The sequence below is a fragment of the Acinonyx jubatus genome, chromosome A1, assembly GCF_027475565.1.
Source record: "Acinonyx jubatus isolate Ajub_Pintada_27869175 chromosome A1, VMU_Ajub_asm_v1.0, whole genome shotgun sequence".
Taxonomy (NCBI): Eukaryota; Metazoa; Chordata; class Mammalia; order Carnivora; family Felidae; genus Acinonyx; species Acinonyx jubatus.
This window is the reverse complement of record NC_069380.1, coordinates 152,973,646-152,989,192: the sequence shown is the minus strand read 5'-3', so window position 1 is coordinate 152,989,192 and position 15,547 is coordinate 152,973,646. Positions and strand designations below refer to the sequence as shown.

The following is a 15,547-nucleotide window of genomic DNA, read 5'->3' as shown; positions in this document are numbered from 1 at the left end:
AGCCTTTGTTCATGCTAGAGAAGAAAACAAGTAATCATGGTGACTTTAATAATGAACACACTTTTTTCCCCCCCTTAAACTGTCCTGCCAGCTGGTCCTCTTATTTCATGTTATAACACTTTTTATACGTTTTAAATGCAGGTACCCTCTTCTGTTCTGTTAAGTCCCTAGGAATTGGATTCGGGTATGTAAGTACAAACTCGCTCTGTCTTTCTGAAAGACGGATCAGTTGAGATTTCGCATGTCCCAAATGTCTTCTGCCCAGTGCAACTACTAGGAATTCAGAGTCCAATCCACAGGCTGACCTCGAGCAAGATTGTCCCAGGCTGTGTGTTTTGGAAAACTCGGAATCAGTGAATTATGTTTATGAGCTTCATTTCTAAACTGTACCAGAGCTTATAAAATATTAGTATTTACAATATCCTGGAACAACAAACACAGCATGGAAGCAGCTGCCTCATCAGAGACTGAGCCACAGTGATCTCAGACATTTGTCTGTTTATCATGGGCTGGATTTCCTTGGCAAACAATTCAGTAAGGAAGATGAGCACCCCAGTCTCACACTATGCTCGACACTGTGAGGAAATTTTCTCCTCACCATCACCCCAAACGCTAGTGCTTGTACTTTGTAAGCCCAGTGCCTTTAAGTTGGAGTGTGAAGAATAGCTGTGTGGGACTGAGATCAAATGAAGTCAGGCCTTTGATTAAATGTGAAATGAGAGGTGTTTTGAAGAGAGCACAGATCTTTTTCTTTTTGGCCGGCGTAGGCCGTATCTACAATTAAATCTCAAAAGCAGCAGATGTATGCTTACAGGAAAGATTTGAAAGAAAAATCATTAGGAATTATTGTACTTTAGCCACCTAAAAACAAACTTGTTCCTGTGAAATCTATGAGTTATTAACCCTGGCAACACTCGAGTGTTTCTCCTGTCATTTGTGATTATGGAGTCCCCCGTTTTTAAGTACATTATGCATTTGAATTTATCCAACAAATTCTCTTCCCTAAATAAAAATTCAGTAATCTCCTGGAAGAAGCTTGATGATAATGCAATCGCTGTGAATTACTCAGCTAGCAAAGGATTTCACGTTCCAATATTAAACAAACAAATGAAGCACTTTACCTAGTATCTTTCAAATAGTAGGTATTGAATAAAATGTCCCAATAAACAATATCGACGAGAAGAAAGAACTAGGTCTAATAAGAGTATATTTCTATCCAATGCTACATGGCTCCATCTTTGATATCTAAAGAACTTACTTTAATCACTTCAAAAGAAGAAAAAATCTTATTCTTGTTTAATTACCAGAATAATTCCATAGTGCAGCTGCTGGCCCACAAAGAACATTGAATGAAGGAGTGTCCACCAGAATTAGTGTGCAGCCAAAAATGGAGGAAAAAAAATATATCTGAGTGTTCATTAGGACTTCCATGTGATAGACATTACCCTGGAAAATAAAAGGGACAGTGTCTTTCCCTCCCTCTAGAATGAGTTTATTCTGGCCACGAAACACATTCCAGATTTTTTCTAATTTCCTCATTGGTGGGTTCATTTGTGAGCAGCCACAACAGTTGGCCGAGGTCAGCAAGTCAGGACTACAATGCCTCAAGTCTCTTGAGAGTTGTAATTTTTCTATCAAAATGGAGGTTATTTAGGGTGGTTTGTCTCTGCAGCTGTTTTTAAGCAAGCAGTGCGCTGACCACCCAGTGGAGGAGACCAGGGTGGAAGTGGAAGAGACTATCTGATGTGACTCAAAAGAAAAAAATGCAAGATTCCTGGGGAAAATTCTACCATGGCAGGAGGCCATGAAATATGTTTCTTAAACAACTCATCTTATTTTGTGCTCTAGATGATAAACCTAGCTCCTATGAGCAGTCCTCAAAAATCAAGACAAAATGGGAGACGGCACTGCGAGTTCTTTAAGAAAGGGAAGGCTTGTAGTAAGGTTGTGTCAAGTTCATAGAATAAAGACAATGGAGGAATCTAAAATCTTAGACATTTTTTTTATTTGTTTTGTGTTCCTCCTGTTTTTAGCAGTATTGAAAATTCAATGAATAATTTAACATTAATTTAATAAACCTTATGTAAGCTATTCTATCTTCATAACTTTTTAAAACTGGATTTATAGAACTGACTTGTATAAATGAACTATCAAACAGAATTGCTATCTCTAAATATAGGAAGTAATAAGAGAATGAAAGAATACTGTGATTTTATGGTTTTCTTTTGTTCATGGATGAATCAGTAGCTTTTCTGATTAAATGGTTAATTTAAACCTTGATTTATCCTTGTCTAATACAATAAACAGAATTTGGTTTATCATGTTGCCATTAGGAGTAGAGACATACCCATTTTTATTATGTTACATAGAATGTAAGCTTCATGAGATTAGGATAACAGACTTATTCACTACTATATTCCTAGCATCTGGAACAGTCCCTGACAAATATTTAACCTTAGATAAATTATTTGCTGAACAAATGTACCTAAATTAGTGATTTTGCTGACCAAAAAGAGACAGATAAATTACAAAGCCAAGGCAAACCAAGGCACTCATGTTAAAATAAGAAACTTAGGTAGATCCCAGAAATTCGAAACCTATTCGGTTTTAATAGGTTGCCCAATGATTTTGATGATCACCTAATTTTGGTTACCACCACCTGTCTACAGCTTGGTACCATGTATCAGAAACCACAGATGAGCCCACAGACACAGAGCTCGATTAAGAACAAAATTGGGGCATCTGGTTAAGTTGGGGCACTCATCTGGTTAAAATTGGGCACTCATCTGGTTAAGTGTCTGACTCTTGGTTTCAGCTTAGGTCATGATCTCATAGTTCATGAGTTCAAGCCCCACATTGGGCTCTGTACTGGCAGCATGGAGCCTGCTTGGGATTCTCTCTCTCTCTCTCTCTCTCTCTCTCTCTTTCTCTCTCTCTCTCTCTCTCCTCTCTCTCTCTCTGTGCCCCTCCCCTGCTTATGCTCTCTCTCTCAAAATAAACTTACAAAAACAAAAATAAAAATGTCTTTAAAAGAGGCACACTCAATATGGTTAACTCAGATTTGTATGTCATTCTCTACTCTTGTATACTAATTCCATTTTACTAATGTCCTTTACCTGTCTGGCAACTGAAGACATCAGATTTCCAATCCCTCAATGATGGATGCTTATAACTCAATTTTGGCAGATTCTCAATATATATGAAAGCTTCAATTTGGTATTTTTCTTTATTTTACTTTTACATTTCTTATAAGAAAAGGAGTGCATTTTTGATATTAAAAAATAGGAAAACCAAGAAGAAACTTGAACTAGATGTCTTTTAAAATACCTCCTTACTTTGAAATTCATAGAGTGGCTTCATGAAGGCCACTTATGATAAAAGTCTCAAGTATTTAGTATATTCTTCAGGTCTCTAATATTGCCTGTATGTAGAGAGGTAGGCAGAAAATACCAGCAAAAGAGCCTTGTGGGCTGAAAACAGATCAGCCTTCAAATGCAGGAATCTCATTAGGTATCTTAAAATGTAATGTTATTTTAAGAAAAAGGCACACTGAAAACTAAGATTTACCTCTTTCAGGTTACCAATGGACAATAAACTCAAAAATTCCTTTGTAGTCCGGAAGTGTTTACGACTTCTTCGTGCGGCCTTGTTTTGCTTCAGTCTCATCTATTGCCACCCTTCTGGTAAATATTCACCTAAATATTTTCAATTACTGGAACAGACCTTAAAGCTTTCTCTCTTATTGGTACAACCACCTGGAATATTTCTCGCACCTTCTTCTCTTGGCTAATTCCCCTCTTAGATTCTGGTAAGAAATCATTGTTTATCCCTAAAGGGAAAAGAGGTCTGATATAATGCACCTGCCACTAAGGGGCTAGTTGCTTCAAGAAATGGTGCTTTCTCACAGACTTAGGTTCAGTCTTAGCTACTGGTAAACATTAAGATGTGGCAGTAATTAGACTAGCCTTGGTGAAAAGGAGCCCACACACAGCTTCCGCTCATCCTGGCCACTCTTTTCATAGTCCCATTGCTCAAGGACACTCAGGCACTGTGGCAGCAGAGGAAGTAAATTGGCTGATTGTCTACAAGACAAGTCATCCTATTCACATTCTTATTTAACTCCTCCTCTATGCTGAGCACTCTTTGGCCCAAAACTGAGCAGCCAAGGCATTTCCCACTATTCACAAGTTCATATATAACCACACTTCAGGTCACTTCTCCTTCCACATTAGGTGAATGACCCAGTATACTGCTCTTATCTCTTCCTGCTAGTGAGATTTCCTTTAATTCTGTCCTTTAGGTAAATTTAAGTGGGGATATAAGGGGATGAGTGTTAATCTTGTTTTAACTACCACCAACAGAGAGGTCCAAGTTTCTTTTTTCATTATGTATTTGCAAAAAATCCTCCCCTCCCAAAGGCCATAGTTAGTTGAAGGAGATGTGATGTCTGAGATGAAATAAAATTCGGTTAGGCATGGAGTTGATCAGAGTCTATTCAGAGCTAGTCATGTAGTAGGCACTAGGACAAGAGACAGGAGAGGCAGAGAGGACGTGAGGTGTGCATTTGAGGTACCTGATGCATATCCTCCATGTGTCCACAGTGGCTAACTCATAGCAGGCACTAACAGTATTTGTGGTTTTTATCATCAGAAGCATGATCCTATCTGTCAACAGCAATGCAGAAGGTAACTATTCTGAGAAGTTAAGGGAAGTGAATCTTAGAAACTTTTTAAATGGAGGAAGATGAAATTAAAATGGCGGTAGTAGACTGGAAGAGAATGATTAAGAGGCAAATGCAGATTCAAGAGATGTAATAAAAGCCATCAAGTATGCCTGAGAAAATAAGGAGGGATAATGAGGTAAAGAATGAGGCAGAGAATTCTGAAAAGTTATGAAGCACAGTGTAAATATCTACATGGCTTGGGATCCACTGGAAGACCTGAGCAGTTGTGATACTTAATTTTATATCAATTTGACTCGGCTAGGGGATGACCAGATGGCTAATAAAACACTATTTCTGGGTGTGTCCGTGAGAGTGTGCATTTGAATCAGCAGACTGAGTAAAGAAGGTCCCCTCACCAATGTTGATAGGCATCATCCAATTGGTTATAGGACCAAAAGGAATAAAAAGACAGAGGGAGGGTAAATAGTCTCTCTCGTCGAGACTGGAATGTCCATCTTCTGCCCTTGGACATTGGAACTTTTGGGTCTTGGGTTTTCTGACTCTGACTTACAGCAGTGCACCCTCTTCAGAGTGGGAGTTACATCATCAGCTGGCCTGATTTTCGGCCCTTGTGACTCAAACTGAAATATTCCACTGGCTTTCCTGGTTCTTCAGTTTACAGACAGCAGATCATGGGACGTCTCAGCTTCTATAATCATGTGAGCTAATTCATATAATAAATCACCTGGTACTTCTATCTGTATATATCCTAGTGATTCTGTTTCTCTGGAGAACCCTGATTAACCCAGTAGTGTAGAGAGTACTAACGTTTTTAAGATTGCTAATTTGCATGGGGCACCTGGATGGCTCAGTCAGTTAAATGTTCAACTTCGGCTCAGGTCATGATCTCACAGTTTGTGAGTTTGAGCCCCACATTGGACTCTGTGCTGACAGCTCAGAGCCTGGAGCCTGCCTTTGGATTCTGTGTCTTCCTCTCTCTCTGCCCCTCCCCTGCTCACACACACTCTCTCTCTCTCTCTCTCTGTCTCTCTGTCTCTCAAAAATAAATAAATAAATGTTTTAAAAAATTTAAAATAAAAAAAGACTGCTAATTTGCTGAGGACTAACTTACAGCAGTTCTTATGGGTTGTAAATGCAAGCTGTTGCAGCAAGAGCTGTGAACTTGAAATCTACTCATTGGTGTTTTAATCCTGTCTTTGCCACCTAGAGTGTTTTCCTTAGCTGCAAATGTGAGAGATGGAATAGAAGGTCTTGAGCCTCTTTGAGGCCTGATCGTTATACAAGTATGATTGCAAATGAGAACCTTAGGATGCTGTGAATATCCCAGTGGGGCTTCCTCAAAGTTTGACAAAAGGTACATTCACAAGGTGTGCAGGTGTGGGATGTGCTATATAAAATACAAAATAAATGATTAGATGTGCAGATGGTTAGATAGCTAAATGATCAGCTCACAGAAATGTGATAGAGAATATGATCTTATAGGGCATAGGGAAGAACTATAAGAAATTGCCTTTTTAATTTTTTTTTCTTTTTTTAGTCTTTATTTTTGAGAGAAAGAGAGAGAGAGCACAAGCAGGAGAGGAACAGAGAGACACAGAATCCAAAGCAGGCTCTAGGCTCTGAGCTGTTAGCACAAAGCCTGACACGAGGCTTGAACTCACGAACTGTGAGATCATGACCTGAACCAAAGTCGGACGCTTAACTGACTGAGCCACCCAGGTGCCTGAGAAGTTGCCTGAATGAGAGAGATAGGAACGGCAGGTAGATTTTTTTTGATATCTGCATGTACATGTATATGGTAGATAAATTCATGTGAGCAGATAAAGCTGTTTAAAATCTTAATTTAAGCATCTTACTTTGGAATCACATGAAGCTTTACAAACGAGTTGTATGATGTGAAGTTAAAGGAAATTCTGCAAGAGTGGCTTAGTAATAAAAGGTAAACAACCACAACCAAAAGCCTGGGCCCCCAGCCTTTGAGTGAATGAGTGAATTATAGTAGGTAATTGAAGAAAGAATGTAAGTAATAGTTTCGTCTGACTAAGGCTGAAGTGACATGACAAAACCATTGTTTCGTGTAGCGATTTACATTAGTGACATATGACAGAGGGGAGCACTTAGCTTTTAATTCAACATTTCAATATGCAAATTAAAAATAACACAACTAAGATGTTGCTTTAACTGCTTCCAAAACTGCTATTAGCTTGATTCAGGAGAAATTCTAACTTCTGTATCATGGAGAGGACCGAATTACAACCAGACTGGTATTTACCTTGTGTGTTATAGAATGACTAGCTGGCTGTTTTCTGACACTATCTAGCTTTTTTGTATTTTTCCTTTTTCATATTTTTGGTGCAATACTATGTGAAATATGTGGTATTTGTGTTTGACTTCAGGTTAGACAGGATTAAATCACATTAAATCAGAAGATAAGAGTCCAAGATGGGATGGCTGATGCCTTCAGTATGCAAATATTTTGGTTTTCATGGAGATAGGATATATTCCAGTACAAACTATTTCCACCTGCAGAATTTTCCTAGTGAAAATACAGTCATGTTGTCTTTGGTCCACTTTCTTTATAAAGACACTCAATTTTCTTCATGTAACTATAATGGCCCTAGGAAGCGTTCTCCATGACTAAGGTTAAGGTGGAAGATACAGACATAATGCCATACTATAAAACTGTAGGTTTATCCATCTGGATCAACTTTCATGTTACTATTATCCATATGGGAAATTGTAAAGAGAGCAGAAATATGACTTTCATTAGATTTGTAAAATAGACTGAAATAAAACAGAATAGGTTGTCTATCAATTTATTTGTCATTCTGGACAAAGGAATGTGCCAATCATCCAGCTACATATATTTCCATATACGACTGATTAGTCCTAGATATTTACATCTGTGTATGTTGTCCTATGAAATAATCATTAGAAGTGGTGTATTGTTTTTATCTGGCTCTTTCTTCCCACAACTATGGCATGTTGTAAATTGTCTCAAAGAGTCTAGTTACAATGTTTAGTTCTTTAATCTCATGTCAAACTGAAGGTTAGTTTGACCCATATTAAATAAGGGTAGAAAAATAGAAAAGAAGACATTGGTGATAAACAGTGTTTAATTCCATTTTGGAGAAAACAATCAACTCTCTTTCTGTAGGATAAAGCTGAAAATGGCAAAAGCTCACACAAATATACAGTGCTGTATCATTCTCAGGTTAATAAAAACAATTCACATGCAGGGTAGTGAACAAGAGGAAAGTTATGGAAAACATTTCTCACCCAAGGACAGTGTACCAGATGTGTTAAGACTTATGGGAGCAATCAGAGGTGACCAAGTCTCAGTGGCGGGCCTTATTAAGTTAGACGGTGACCCAGCACCTTCAACTTATTAAGCTGTCGAGAACTTCAGTGATTAAAACCAAAGAAAGGTCAGATACAAACCTTCAGAATGTCCCTGCGCTGATATTTTCTTATAGGCACTGGACCCTCATGGAAATACTTCTCTTGACTTTAAAAAATTAGATATCTGAGCTGGATTCATCTGCAGCTTGAGAGAAATTTTAGTAGATGACGCTTCCTCAAGATTTCCCATACCAGTTTTGTAACTTTAATCAGTATCTAAAGATGTATCCTTAAAAAGTGGTATTGCACTTCATCAGAACTGAGACCAGAGGAACAGATTCATGGGGTTGTTAACATCTTCAGATAGGTCCTAGATGATGAGTGAGAGTTGTAGCTACAGATAGAGATACTAGGAATAAACTTTCAAAACCTTATACTTAATACATGCAAAAGTTAAAATTGAGGATTTAATTCCATCCCAAGTTGTATCCTAGGCTTTAAATACTGTAGGGGTTTAGTTAGACAACTTTTCTCTGTCCTTTTCATCTGTCGCACTCTCCAAATGTATCTGTTTTGATACAATACCAAACTCTGAATATGTTCATACGTAAATGTAGAGGTACGGGAGTATCATGTACATATAAATAAATACTATTCATGTATCTAGGATAATGTTAAATGTTATGCTTTCTGTTGTCTCGGAATCTAAGCAGAAGTCTCAATTCCATATGCACCAGAACCTTTCATAACCCATCAAAAGTCGCTATAGCTATATCTGTAGCACATGCCAAAAGATTATGAAACTGGTTCTGCAAGCTTTAGCCCATCGCACATCTCTAGGACATGAAAGAGAAAAAATAAAAAGGACTATTTGCTCCTACAATCCACCCCCCACCGACCCCACTGCTTTATGGTATTTTCTCTTACCTCCTTTCAAGTGAAGTTTGCCTTCCAGAGAAGTGTTTGAAGACTTTTACAGTTGCCTGCAATCTGAGGGCCATAGGGCCTGGCCACTGCCCTCCTTAGGGAGCACTCTGCAAACAGCACAGCAATGGAGAGGGGTCCAGCAGACAGTCAGCTGCAGCTGCATGTGGTGCAAAGGGTCAGTGGGAGCCTTGAGGAAGGAAGCCTTCCCTGAGTCTTCTCACAAGGGATTCCGCCATTTAACAGAACCACTTATGGGGCACAGGGTTACTGCAGAGGCTGAACTACCACTAACAGAGGTGCTGAAGGGAGGGTTGTAGGGCAGCTAACTGGAAGAGGCTTCTAGAAAGCCACAACGCTCCCCATGAAAGGGAGAGCCAGAAATCTTTCAGTTCACTCTTCCTTCTCTTCCCAGGATTTTAGTGGATTGGGGAAAAACTTAAATTTGCCTGGAAATTTAGAGTTAGGTGATATTTCATTAACTGGACTTTTATTCTGTCAGTGTCACAGGAAAATTTGTGGGACCTGCCTTTTCACTGAGGCATTTTCATACAGTGCTGATAGGAGTTCAAATCCAAAAAATATTTCTGGGAAAAAGCATGGCAACATAGATTAATAAATCTCTCAGAATGAATTTTCTTTGGCTTTTTATCTTTCTATGAGTTGATCTTAGAAAATAATCAAAATTCAGACAGTAGTGTGCATTATAATATTAGTTCTAATAATAAAAACAGAAAAAATTTGTATCTAATAAGAGAATGCTTCAGAACATTATGAATATCAGTATAATAGAGAGAGATAATGTAGCCCTTTAAATTTTTATTTTCAGAGATGAATATATGAGCAAATTCTTAGCATGTAATATAATATATAACATATAATGATAAGTGAAAAAGAAAGATGCAAAATTATACATGGATTTTAATACCAACTTAAATATTATGATGATGTAAAATATGTATGCCTAAATAAAAAGATTGAAATGAAATATTAACAAGTTTTAATTGGTTAGAGTATGGATTAATGACTATATTGCTTTATTTATACCTTTTAAAATGTCCAAATTCTATTAAATTAACATTGTATTGCTATTACAATTGACAGGCACAAAATAGAAAGTGATTTATTTTATTGATACGATACAATGATTTTTCCTGATTACTACTTATGGTATTAATAAAGGTGACATAACAGAGCACATCAGTAATTCCAATTTCAATATATTTTATTTTATAAATTTCAAATTTCACTTTAAAATTATATTTTAACATGAACAATATAATTTTAGGTAAAAGGATTCATAGAAATTTATGGATTCTCTATAGTTTCTTTAAAAAGTATTTTTGAACACTTTTGTATTTTTCTATTCAAAAATGAAAATATTATTGTTTACTGATATAATTTATTTATTTTTTAGATATGGGATTTAATTAAGATATTAACTATTACTCAATTAAGATATTTGATTTATATTCCATTTCCTATCAATATTAAATTCCTTTATTTCTAATAGAGTTAACACAAAGAATAATTCAGTTTTGGAATGCAAATACTTAAACATGAAATCTTATAGTTTGTGCATATCAGAAAATTAGAGATGACACTGTCTTTGGAGGCACAAATCTCAGATCACTTTTCAGATTGCTACATGTTCCTTCTTTTTCCTTATTAATGAGTTTTTCCTGTGTTGTTTTCTCCTCCACTTTCTGACTTAGATGGAAATCCTCACTACATGGCTTCCCGTGTGGTCACCAGAAGGTTATAAGATGCAACCTGGAATCTGAGGAGTTGGCTATTTGTGATGTGACCTTTGACCGAAAGGAAAGGGAGACTGGAAGGTGTTGAGCACATAAATTCCTTTCCCTGTCTTTGTCTTCTCCAGTGACTCCTCAAAGGCTTGCTTTCTTCTTGCAAATCTTGCAAACAAGTTCTGAGTGCCAAATAACACAAAGTTCAGTCAATCTGCCATCTCTGTGGCTCATCGTTTAGCAGAAACCAGTGTGGGAACACATCGTGTGCCCTGATTCCACCTTGCTTTGCTTTGCTCTGCTTCACTTTTCCTGTTACCTTCACCACCAGGGCTAGCACCTCCCAAAACATGTTAGCATCTTAATCCTTGCCTTATGCTTCACCCTCTAGAAGAACCAGTTTGGGACACTGTACACTTGGGATGACTTCCACCATCAGTAGGGTTTGTATAACTTGGGCCACCAACATTCTACAGAAAAGTTTCGCTGATGAATCTGCCTTTGTTATTATTTTGATGAACTGAAAAGAAAAAAATATATATAAATCCATGGAATAGGAGTTTATTTCTTCAGACACCAGGCACTGTGACTGAAAAGATGACTCTGTTGAAGTCAATTTTAAGGTTGTTGTGGTGATCCTAGGATTCTGGCAGGAAGAGAAAGTGAGTTATCTCAAAATGGTCCAGAGAAAAATTGCTGCCTTCAAATTCATTGTGTTTAAATTTGTATAGCACAGTTCAAATTATCTCAGAATTGTGGTTTCCAACCAGTGGATGATCTTACATATGTTATCTGAGACTTGGTGAACAACATAAGCCCTGTGTGATTAGAAGTGGGTTTAACCTGGGTTCTACTAGATGGGGTTGTTTTATGTTTAAAAATCTTGGTTTATCCCAGCAGCTGCCACAGATGGATTGGAGAAGACCATTGTGATCCAAGCATGGCTATGTAGAGTGAAGTGAATGTGGCAAGAACTGTGCCTTTTATACTGAATTCAGATGAGAATCGGCATTGACATTGACATTTGGAAGGAAGTCTATAATTTGGTGGTTGAAACTGCCTGTGAGGTATTAAAACAGGATAAGTAAATTTTCTATTGATGTGTGACTTATCTAATTGAATCCACATTTAAAACAATATCTAGGTTGGTCTAGTAAGAGTGATAAAAAAAAACTGTCTATGGCATGAGAAATAAATTCTTCTGAGCTTTTTTTGTGTTCTAAGTGCTCAAGGATGATGCTTTTGTTATCATCAAGAACCTGAGAGTGGATATATTTTACATCAAGAAAGATGTTATCTGGATTCTGTGCTGAGGAAATGTAACATCTCTAATGTGACTAATCAAGCATTCAGTTACCATCCATGTTCATGGATCATAGCTTACTGTTTCCTTCAAAAGCAAGAATTTGGGCCCATAGTAAGAAAGCATACTAATAAAATACTTGCATTTTAACCTATGAAAAAATTAAATTGGCTACCATAATGTTCCAAAAAAAGGAAAAGAAAGAAAACAATATAAAAAAAATTATGTGGTTTAACCTAAAAGGTAGGCAGAAATATGAGAATTTTCTCTAATGAAACAATTATACTACACTTATCAGACAACATTCCATTTTATATGTCCTCTGTAGTCTTAATAGCTAAAGTTCTGGGTTGTATTTTTAAATAAGCCAGTGGCAATTAAAAAATAACTTTACTTGACTTTTAAAATTAATGTCATTTTTACTGTAGACTTTAAGAACTATAAAGAAAAGCATATGAAGGGAAACAAAATTTAAAGCACCCTTAAAAGTCATTGCTAATTTGTGTGTTTGTGCCCCCCCCAATTTTTTATATATATTTTTTTACACAGGTACATACTTCCAAATTAAGATAATACTATGTAGACGGTATTACATTCTGTTTGGGGGATTTTTCTGTCATCAATTTTCTGTATATTTTCCAAAGCTTTTCATATTCTTTGAAAACAATGTTTAAATGCTTCATATTTTTACTTGACATGGCCATAGCATGACTTATTTACCCATTAGCCCATTTGTGGTTATGTAAGTGGTTTTTCCATTTTAGCATCAGAAAGAATTCTGTATTGGATATCCTTATACATATTCTTCTTTTGGTAAATCTCCTATTCTTTCCTAAGAAGTAGAATTAGTGGCTCAAAGGAAATACAAAATTAAAATTCATTTGATATGTGTTACCAAATTATTCATAAAAACTGGAGGTCAAAATGCTATTCCATGCATTTTCAATTTATACTTTGACTATTTACTGAAGTTTAACTGTTTTCACTTCTTAGCAATTTTATTTATTATTTATATATTAATGCTTTTAATTATTTTTCTGCACAAGAGTTCATCCTATGTATTGGGTTAATAAAAACTCTTTACATATTAAAGATTCTTATGAGTGTGCCAGACATGAGTACACATGAGAGACAAATTATTTGCTTTCACAAGCTTATTTTAGTATCCAATACATAAAAGAAGCAAACAAAGAAACAAGACAGTTTATTGTTTCAGACAAAGATTTTTTCTTGCATTTGATCTTTTAGATAGAAATAGGGGTAGTAGTATAGAGAAGGATGATGCCTTAGCTAATGTGCTCAGAGGATGATAAGGTTCTTTGGTTCTCAAATCTTTATTTAAAAAAAAAAAAAATATATATATATATATTTAATATATATACTTAATATATAAATATATATTTAATGCATATAAGTATATATTTCAAACATATAATGAAAATGTATATATTGCAAATATATATACAAATACATATATATTTAATGCATATATCTTATATATATCATATATATATGCCATTTTATAGTTTTTCTTATTTAGGTCTTGCCCACTTCTTGTCAAATTTCTTCCTTTGTATTTTATATTTTTGTTATTATGGATGGGATTTCTCTTTGCATTATGTTTCTTTACTGGCTGTGGCAGGTCGCTGACTATTTTAATTATGATACCTATAATTTGAGCTATGGTCCTAAAGTTAGTTTAAGGGTGAGCCAATTACCACAGGGTGTGACTCAAAATTTCCTGTGATTGAGCACCCAGGATTCTATCTCCCTAAGTTCCCAAGCTCACGCTTAGTGTAGAAGTGTCAGAGTTTGAGACCTGATGATGACCAAAAAGCTGAGCCTCACTGAAAGTACTTATGTCTTCTGGTAGTTTATGTCTTGAAGTTGTATTTTGAAACCTGTTGTTTTAACAAACACTTTGAGTTTTGCATCTTGCCGAGTGTAAGAAATTTTTAAAGGGTATTTATACATTCTAAAAATCCACTTAGTGGGGCGCCTGGGTGGCTCAGTCGGTTAAGCATCCGACTTCAGCTCAGGTCACGATCTCGCGGTCCGTGAGTTCGAGCCCCGCCTCGGGCTCTGGGCTGATGGCTCAGAGCCTGGAGCCTGCTTCCGATTCTGTCTCCCTCTTTCTCTGCCCCTCCCCCGTTCATGCTCTGTCTCTCTCTGTCTCAAAATAAATAAACGTTAAAAAAAAATTAAAAAAAAATCCACTTAGTTCTACTCAAGTAGTATTACAGTTTTTGAACTTCCTTTCTTACAGATTTTCACTTGAAGAAGAGAACTGATTCATCATGATTGGACAATATATTGAATGAGACCAGGAAGCCATCTCTACTTCCTCGCTCTCACTTGACCAGGGAGGATATAAATGGCTGTATGAAGGGGTTTGAGTGACTTGTTCCCGTGAGAACAGTTCTCAAGAATGAGCTATCTTCCTATCTTGCTGAAACACTTGTGTATTTCTGTGGCACTAATTAATACATGGGGCCCTGACAGATCACATTAGTTCAGGGAGAACATAAGAACCAAGGAAAACATTCTCATATCATTGTCCCAAAGGTCTGCCTATGGTGTGCCGGTAAAGTTTTACAATTTTTTTTTCCCCTAGACATTCAAAATATTAACTACAATGTTGCATTAATATAATGAACTAATATTCCTTGGTATAATTAATTTTTCCTACTAAATTTGAAGACTTTGAAAGCTCTGTATCTTGGGATCAAGCCTATATGCTTGTTATTATATATTTTTTTTCCTCAGGCTTGACTGAAAAACGTTTAAGTGTAAGAATGAAAGAATATTGAAGTCATGAGTTTCTAATTTCTCTATGAACAGATATCCCACTTAAGGGTAGGGATGAATGTTTGCTTTCTAGCAGCCAACCCCAAAGCATCACCATACACCCCTCATATACAAATCACTTCTTTCTGTATGTTCCCATATCATTGCATCCTTGACTATCACTGTGCTCAGTACTGTGATTTTAAAATTATTTATCTATCTAACATTTTTTTTTTACTGGATTCTAACTCCAAAAAGGTAAGAAACTGGTCTTATTTTGTGTGTGTGTCTTCTTCAAACCTTGGTACAGGGTAAGGCATATGGTAATTGCTTATTGAATGAATCAATACTCCATTGAATAGTCATTTTATTTTGTTCTCACATTACTTCTGAACTTGATCAACATTAGAGTCTGCCAAACGCTTTTTTTAGAAGCTATTTTAATCCTATATCAAGTTACAAAAACTTAAACAATTTTCTGTTAAAAAATAAAATGTTTGTTTTCATTGTGCTTCCTTTCAACTTACGGAGTAAATTCATGTTTGGTTTGATGAGTAAGTGTATTTAGACATTTATCTGGCACACTTGAATGAGCTCCTCTGAGACGATGGATCAGTGTACTGTTGTTAAAGTACTAATATGGCGTGTGGAATTTACTCTGACAGCTTCTAGCAGCAATAGTAGCTAACACTTTTACGTATAGCATTTACTATGTGCCAGCCTAGGAGCGAACTCAAAACTATTTGCCAGACATGATTT

The 15,547-nt window shown here is 36.3% G+C and overlaps 1 long non-coding RNA gene across 1 annotated transcript; it reads left to right on the top strand.

The window, feature by feature from the left end:
• The first annotated feature begins 4,091 nt into the window (after window positions 1–4,091).
• On the top strand, window positions 4,092–13,975 carry LOC128316128 (uncharacterized). The gene is made up of 3 exons (XR_008299723.1): window positions 4,092–5,382; window positions 10,666–10,788; window positions 11,596–13,975. It is a non-coding gene; the product is annotated as an uncharacterized LOC128316128 (long non-coding RNA).
• The last annotated feature ends 1,572 nt before the right edge of the window (window positions 13,976–15,547 follow it).